This window comes from Triticum aestivum, unplaced genomic scaffold (assembly GCF_018294505.1).
Source record: "Triticum aestivum cultivar Chinese Spring unplaced genomic scaffold, IWGSC CS RefSeq v2.1 scaffold192347, whole genome shotgun sequence".
NCBI classification, from domain to species: Eukaryota; Viridiplantae; Streptophyta; class Magnoliopsida; order Poales; family Poaceae; genus Triticum; species Triticum aestivum.
In genome coordinates, this window is record NW_025233250.1 from 787 (window position 1) to 8,335 (window position 7,549).

Genomic DNA, 7,549 nt, shown 5'->3' on the forward strand with positions numbered 1-7,549 from the left:
CATACTAAAAGTTGGGATGGCCTGAACTACTGATTTCAGCAATGTCTCGCGCCCAGCACATGCTTTCTTCTCTGACCAACCCTGAATTTTGCTACGAGCCCTCTCGCCGATGTGATCAAAGGTCCCACTTGTGATCCTCCCAACAGCAGTTGGAAGCCCAAGATATCTATCACTGAAAGCTTCAACAAGTATACCCAACCTTTGCTTCATGATCTGTATGTTATTTCTTGGCGTATTAGGACTGAAGAAAACTGCACTTTTCTCCCTATTAACTCTCTGTCCGAACAAGCAGCATAGATTTGCAAGATTTAGCCTGTCCGCACTTTCAACCTTTGCACTAATGAAAATAAGGCTATCATCGGCAAACAAAAGGTGACTAACCCATGGTGAGCTAGGAGAAACCCAAATACCACTGTCAATATAAGCACCACCGTAATAATTCAGTAGTGAGGTCAGTCCCTCGACACACAATAGGAACAAAAACGGTGACACGGGATCCCCTTGCCGCAGCCCCGAGACGGAGTAAAATACGGAAGTAGCTCGCCATTCACACGAACTGAGAATCTGACCGAAGACACACATTCATGATCAGTCTGACAAAGTTGATGCTAAAGCCTAGTTTCAACATAATTGCCTGAAGATAATGCCATTCCACTCGATCATAGGCTTTCATCATGTCTAATTTCACCGCACACGAATAGTATTTTCCTTTCTTCCTTCTTCTCATTGCATGAACACTTTCGAACGCAACTACAACATTATCTATTATAAGGCGCCCGGGAACAAACGCACTTTGCTCCTCACCAACAATAATATCCATCCAATCCTTGAGCCTATTTGTAATCATTTTTTCTGCAATCTTAAATGGAACAGGACACAAGGATATGGGACGATATTATGAAATAGTCTGGGTTACGAACCTTAGGAATTAGCGTGATAGAAGTGTTGTTAAACTCCGCGGGCAATTCACCACCATTAACAAAGTCCAACACAGCTGGCACCAGATCATCCTCAATAATGTTCTAGTGTCGCTGAAAGAAACCCGTTGTAAACCCGTCCATGCCAGGAGCTTTTGAGGGAGCCATTTGAAACAGTGCTGCTCGAACTTCTTCTCTGACGAAGGGTTTATCAATCAAGGTATTCATTTCCGGAGTTACGCGCTCTGGAACATACTGCAGCAAGCCATTCATGTCATTGTAACCTTGTGACAAACAGAGAGCTTCATAGAATGCCTGCACTTCACTTTTATCCCCCTCGGGATTCTCACACACCGATCCATCCGCTCTATTAAGATTTGAGATGTGGTTCAATCTTTTCCGCATGGATGCTTGTGCATGAAAATATCCCGAGTTTCGATCACCTTCTCGTAACCAAGGAACACGTGACCTCTGCCTTATCCACGTTTCCTCCTGCTTGAGAGCTTCTCGGAGTTTCTTGACAGTAGCCAATTCCTCCTCCGTGGGTCCTCGGTCGACTGACAATCGCCGTATTTTTTCCAACTTGGCCTATATGCACTTAGTAGTTAGTACAGCCCGGATGGATGGTCACCGGATGATTTATTGATGGGGTGATGTACACATGGACGACAACTGCCAATCCGATCCGATATGCTTCATGGTTTTCCAGGACCCTGCAGATCACCCCAGACTGTATATTTCCTAAACACTGGTAGCCACGGTAAACATGTCCTGGTTACGGCACTAGGGCAATTTTGACCCCTGATGTGACGATCTGCTCGTCGAGCTGGTAGAGAGCATCGATGAGGTGCATCCTGAGAGAGGCAGGTCCTTTGGCCGACTCCATCCCGATCTCTCCAGCGAGTCCGATGACAGCAAGAGCACACGCTGCTGCGGCCAGAGCATCGGAAGGATCCGCCCCAACAAAAGCCGCTAAGAGTGGTCATGGCACACCCTGTCGCCGTGATCTTTGCATCATAGCCACACCATTGCTCGTGCTGAAGACCTGCTCACCATCCGTGATGAAATCAACGGCTCCAGATACTGCAATGACGGCCCTACTGGACCGTGCCAGTGCCTTCGCGGCTTGCAGGGCCTCCCCTGAGTCATGTGAACTGTCCACACCCTGCAGTTGGCCACAAGTATTAGTGCCCTTACCAGCGAGATGGAATATACACTGTAAGCGGTAATAGGCTCGGTATATGCGAGTTGCTCATCCTCAAATAACAGGGAGATAGGGCAATCAGGCAATCCTCCTGGAATCCATGCAAAGAAACATTACTAACGCAAGCAGACTAAAATTTCTTCAAAGATAGGATAATGTCTGGAGTGCATCGCCCTGATAAATTGTTTTCCATTTTCGTCGCAGGGCATGCCAGCATGGCAAAATCGCTTTCCCAGTCTCGATTTATGGAGCAAACTATATGGTAGTGGATTAATCAGTTTAGTATGTCAGGGGGGTGAAGTAATCTGATTAGGATAGGTCCAGGAGTTTATGTGGATGTTTAACCTTATGTGGACACGTTTTTCTGCCATTCTCATGTTCTGCACTTGTGGCACAAGGTAACTTCAACACGTTTGGACCTAAGCTTCAGCGCTACTATTCACAGCTTTGGTAGCTAGAGCTCTCGGACGGAGGGAAATAAATTTTCTCACAGATTGCAAAACCTTGGATATTGCTACTGAAGCCAAAAGATCTTCTCTCTAATCCTGGTCACTGGAGCATCAGGCCTATCCTTGCTGACTTCTTTCTAGTTTCTACAGCCTTGAGGAACTCTGAAGTCACTCACATCCCTACAATTGCTAAGAGGGCTTTCACAAATCAATCTTCTCATAGATGTGATTTCCTTTTAGCAAAGGCTCAAGATGTAACTCCACAATGGCCGTTGAGCCATCAAACTCCCCAAGGGGAAGCTGATGTCTGACAAACACACACGCACAGGTTTGGACCTTACAGGTTGTATCAGACTGCTTATTTGAGCTTTCAATTAAAGCTATGTTAAACTGAAATTAGCCACAAGAAAAAGGAAGGTAAAGGCCATTAATTCTAGTAGAGAAGGTAGGTTGAAACGTAGTGAGGAGAATGTTCAGATGTCGTATTTTCCTTCGCTTCATTTTATCCAGTTAACTATTGATCTCCTCTCATCAATTCTATTGAACGGAATCTTTTTTGACCCTAAAATAACCGAAGGCCCTGTTTATCCTACAGTTGCACACGGCAATTTGACAGTCGATCATCTTATTTAGTCAAGATCTGGTGTCAGTCACCGCTAGGATTGCAAATTGAGAAAGAAGAGATTTCCGCGCTAGCAATGAAGGTAGGGCAAGAGGAGGTACCTTGAAGGAGGAGTTATCTGAGCTGGAGGCGAGGGCAAGGATCTCAGACGCGTTGCCCCTGACGACGGTGGGGCAGAGTTTATTTTTCTTAGGAAAATACTTCAGCTGAGCCGTGGAGAACTGGAGATGGTATCAGTATTTCTCTTGGTAGTTCACCTTTTGGAGCCACGGAGAACTTGTATCCAAACCTGGTAACTCCTTGACCCTCGTAACTTGAAGTAGTCAGAGGAAAAAGCTCTTGATGGTAGCAAGAAAATTCACGGCATATATAGCTTACATGGAAGATTACAAGTTTGAGCATCAACTGAACACATGAGAACTGTGACTAATAACTGCACACTTGATGTGAACTTATATAATGTACTCACCATGGAATATGGGAAACAAAATTCAGAAGCAAAACTGCAGCATGACGAGCCAGTTAGCTTCCTTTCCAAAGTTTCCTCCTGGGGCAGCGGGGGCCTTAAATCATTAATTTCATAGGCATAGGGGGATCAAAGCGTTTGAACAGACTAGCCGTTCGACCATCTCAAAGCCATTTAAGCACAAACACCTTATTTCGACTGGCTTATTTTATGAACATCATTCTCAGTGTAGATGACATCACAATTCACAACTGTGTACGTACTTACTATAGCCCGGATGGTCACCGGATTATTGGTGGGGGGTGGTACACATGGACGAGTGACAGCCAATCTGATACGATCCGCTTCATGGTTTTCCAAGCACCAAGGAGGCAAAACGACCCTGCAGATTACTCCAGACTCTGTATCTCCTACAACACTGATAGCCAGGGCACACATGCATTACGACAGCAGCGCAATTTTTACTCCAGATGTGACGGTCTACTCGTCGAGACCGTAGAGAGCATCGATGAGATGCATCCTGAGAGAGGCAGGTCCCTTCACTGACTCCATCCCTATCTCTCCAGCAAGTCCAAAGATGGCGAGCGCACATGCCGCTGCGGCTAGAGCATCGGAAGGATCCGCCCCGACAAAAGCCGCTATAAGAGCAGTCACAGCACACCCTGTCGCCGTGATCTTCTGCATCATTGCCACACCATTGCTAGCACTGATGACCTGCTCACCATCCGTGATGAAATCAACTGCTCCAGATACTGCGACTACTGCCCCGCTGGACCGTGCCAATGCTTTCGCGGCTTGCAGGGCCTCCCCTGAGTCATGTGAACTGTCCACACCCTGCAGTTGGCCACAAGTATTACTACCAATAGAAGCAAGATGGAATATACTCCCTCCGTAAACTAATATAAGAGCGTTTAGATCACTACTTTAGTAATCTAAGTAGTGATCTAACCGCTCTTACATTAGTTTACAGAGGGAGTATATTGTAAGCGGCAATAGGCTTGGTATGCACATTGCTCATCTTCAAATAACAGGGAGATAGTGCAGTCAGCCAATTGTCCTGGAATGCATAATAGCACCACTACCGCAAGCAGTCTAAAATTTCTTCAGAGACAGGGTAATGACTGTAGTGCATCGCCCTGATAAATTGTACTGCCATTAGTCGCTTATCTCTCAACCTACTTATTGCTGTGGGAAAAGTGCTGTGGAAGGAGGGGCACGCTAAGGCAATTAGTCACTTTGTTGTCCCTTTCCTTTGTGTTTCTTCCATAGTACTGTCCTTCTCTGTTTTCTGCACTTATGGTACAAGGTAATTTCCGCACGTGTGAACCTTACAGGTTGTGTGTCGAACTGCTTGTTTTAGCATTCACAGTTTCACTTAAAGCTAAGCTATGGTTTTTCTTTTAAATCTGAAATTAGCCACAAGATTACATGGACAGCATATTTCCAGCAAGCCAATTTGAATGACCCCAAATGAGCTGAAGAATCAATCGTCGTGTACCAGGAGCACGTGGATTAAATCAGTTTATAACATTGCAGTTTCACAATCGATCACCCCTAGGATTGGATTGGATTGGAAATTAACAATGAGTTACTAATAGGATTGGATTTAGTTCAGGTACCTTGAAGGAGGAGTTATCTGAGCTCGAGGCGAGGGCGAGGATCTCGGACGCGTTGCCCCTGACGACGGCGGGGCGGAGCGCGAGAGGAGCTGGAGGCAGGCCTCCATCCGGAAGCCGGAGGCGGCGGCGGCGACGGGGTCGAGCACCCAGGGGCGGCCGGCGGAGGCGGCGGCGCGCATGGAGGGGAGCCAGTCCTCCGAGAGCGTTCCGACGTTGATGTAGACTGCGTCGCAGCGTGGGGTGAAGTCGGGGATCTCGCGGAGGCTGTGGAGCATGGCGGGGGAGGCGCCGGCGGCGGTGAGGGCGTTGGCGGCGATGTCCATGGAGACGAGGTTGGTGATGCACTGAACTAGCGGCGCCCGCTCGCGGACGGCCGACAGCAGCGCCCACGCGCGGCGGGCCCACCACGCCTCCGTCCTCTCCTCGTCCATGCCGACGGCCTACGGGCGGTGACGCTCGCCGTGGGTGGGGGATTGATTTGGTTATGCGGCGGGGTTGGCGGCGCACGGGGCTTCCAGCCAAGCCAGCGGTGTAGAGGGAGGAAGCGAGCCGACGAATGGACGAATGGATATTTCAGTTTGGCCACTTACCTTTTTTTTAACCTAAAGTTGCATTTTCTGAATCGACTCTTGACTTGAGGAAATCTTATTAGTCGGCTTGCAATTAGTAAACTCTAATGATAAGTGACATACGGATGGCAATTTCAGTCACACAAGGATGGCAATTTTCAATGACACATGATAAGTTTCTGTTAAAAAATAAACTGAAGCATGAAAGTCACTAAACTTGCCGTTGAAAACGTTCGTAGTTGCCATGGGTGGGCGCGAGGAGGAAGAAAACAAACGTCTGTTTGACCCACCCGTCCTACATGGCAAGTGGGAAGAGAGAAAATCACTTGCACCTAGCCATTTTTCCATAAAAATTTGAATTAGGATGAAACTTATCCAGTTTGAGACTTGAAGGACCGAAAATCTCTCAAAGTTATTGAGGGGCCAAATGTATTTTTTTTCATGAATTTGAGGGTTCATTACCTTGAAAAGTTGTCCTTATGAGCAGAAAAATCATGAAAGGTAAAATAAAATACAATGAGGTCCTTCGAGTTTGCCGCGGCTCACCTTATATCCTTCATGCCACCAGAAGAGGGAGTGAAGAGGTAGGACATATATGTGGAGGAAACTTTCTCCTCAATGTCGTCGCAGTAGTCATTCAACACATACGGTATTCCTTTTAGGGCTTGTTTGGATTACCGTTTCAGTCTCAGATACACCTGTAAAAAATACAGGTCGCTGCTCGTCGTTTCATTTCCGGGTGGAGATCTGCTCATGGCCGGTAAAATACACGTGTAGAATAAATACACTTGTATCAAAATACACCACATCCAAGCGCGACCTTAGTCTAGTGAAATGTAATGCCCCGACCATAGTAACCGGTTCTCGGCCGTTATGTTTGGTGGTATCTAGACTGTCACACAGACCAATACTAGTCTTTTCTATTCACTTTATCCTCGCTCGTGCGCACCTGGGACCAACTTCCCAGTCGGTCACTCATCCTATAATCGCTTCAAGCCAAGCACGCTTAACTTTGGAGTTCTTTTCAAATGGAGTTCTGAAAAAAGGAATTTCTTATTGATATGAGTAGTCTATCATTCCTATTAAGCCAGGCTCTGACACGAAAAGTGCAATACACACTTTTTCAAGCACTTGCACTTTTATAGAAACATGCAAAGCTATTTTTAACTTACAGTTGCAAAATCAAATGGCAAATTTCTCCCTACACCTAAGGTGTGTCTAGTGAGCTTCATGGACCCGTTCCCTTGCCAGAAAATCCTCTCCCAAGTACATCTCTCCCTCAAAGTTGGTCAGCACCCTTCTGTATCTTCTAAGGGCATCTCCAGCCGCGCCCCAGGAAGGCCTCCCCAGGCGAATTTTTCGCGCCGACATCGAAAAACGGCCCAGTTGCGCCCCCAGGAACCCGATTTTCGCCGGCTTGGGCCGAAAACAGCGCCGGCGGATCCAGCCCGAACCCGGCGCGCTGGGGGGCGCCCGGGGGCGCCGGGGCGAGCTGTTTTGGCGCGAAAAAGATGCGGGCCAGCCGCGTCAGCGACTCGGCGCCTCGTCTTCCCCCAACGGCCTCGGTTCCCGCGGGGAATCAATGGCAAGGCTGCCGCCGGTCAGCCTTGCCATCGATTCCTCACGGGTGGCGCTTCACGGGACGGCGCGCCGACGCCTCCCCTCCCTCGCACGCGTACACACGGGCGCGGGCCGGCTATAAA

The 7,549-nt window shown here is 47.9% G+C and overlaps 1 pseudogene; it reads right to left on the reverse strand.

Moving 5' to 3' along the window:
* Positions 1-397: 397 nt before the first annotated feature.
* On the reverse strand, positions 398-5,801 carry LOC123176028 (hydroxyethylthiazole kinase-like; annotated as a pseudogene).
* Between the last annotated feature and the right edge of the window lie 1,748 nt (positions 5,802-7,549).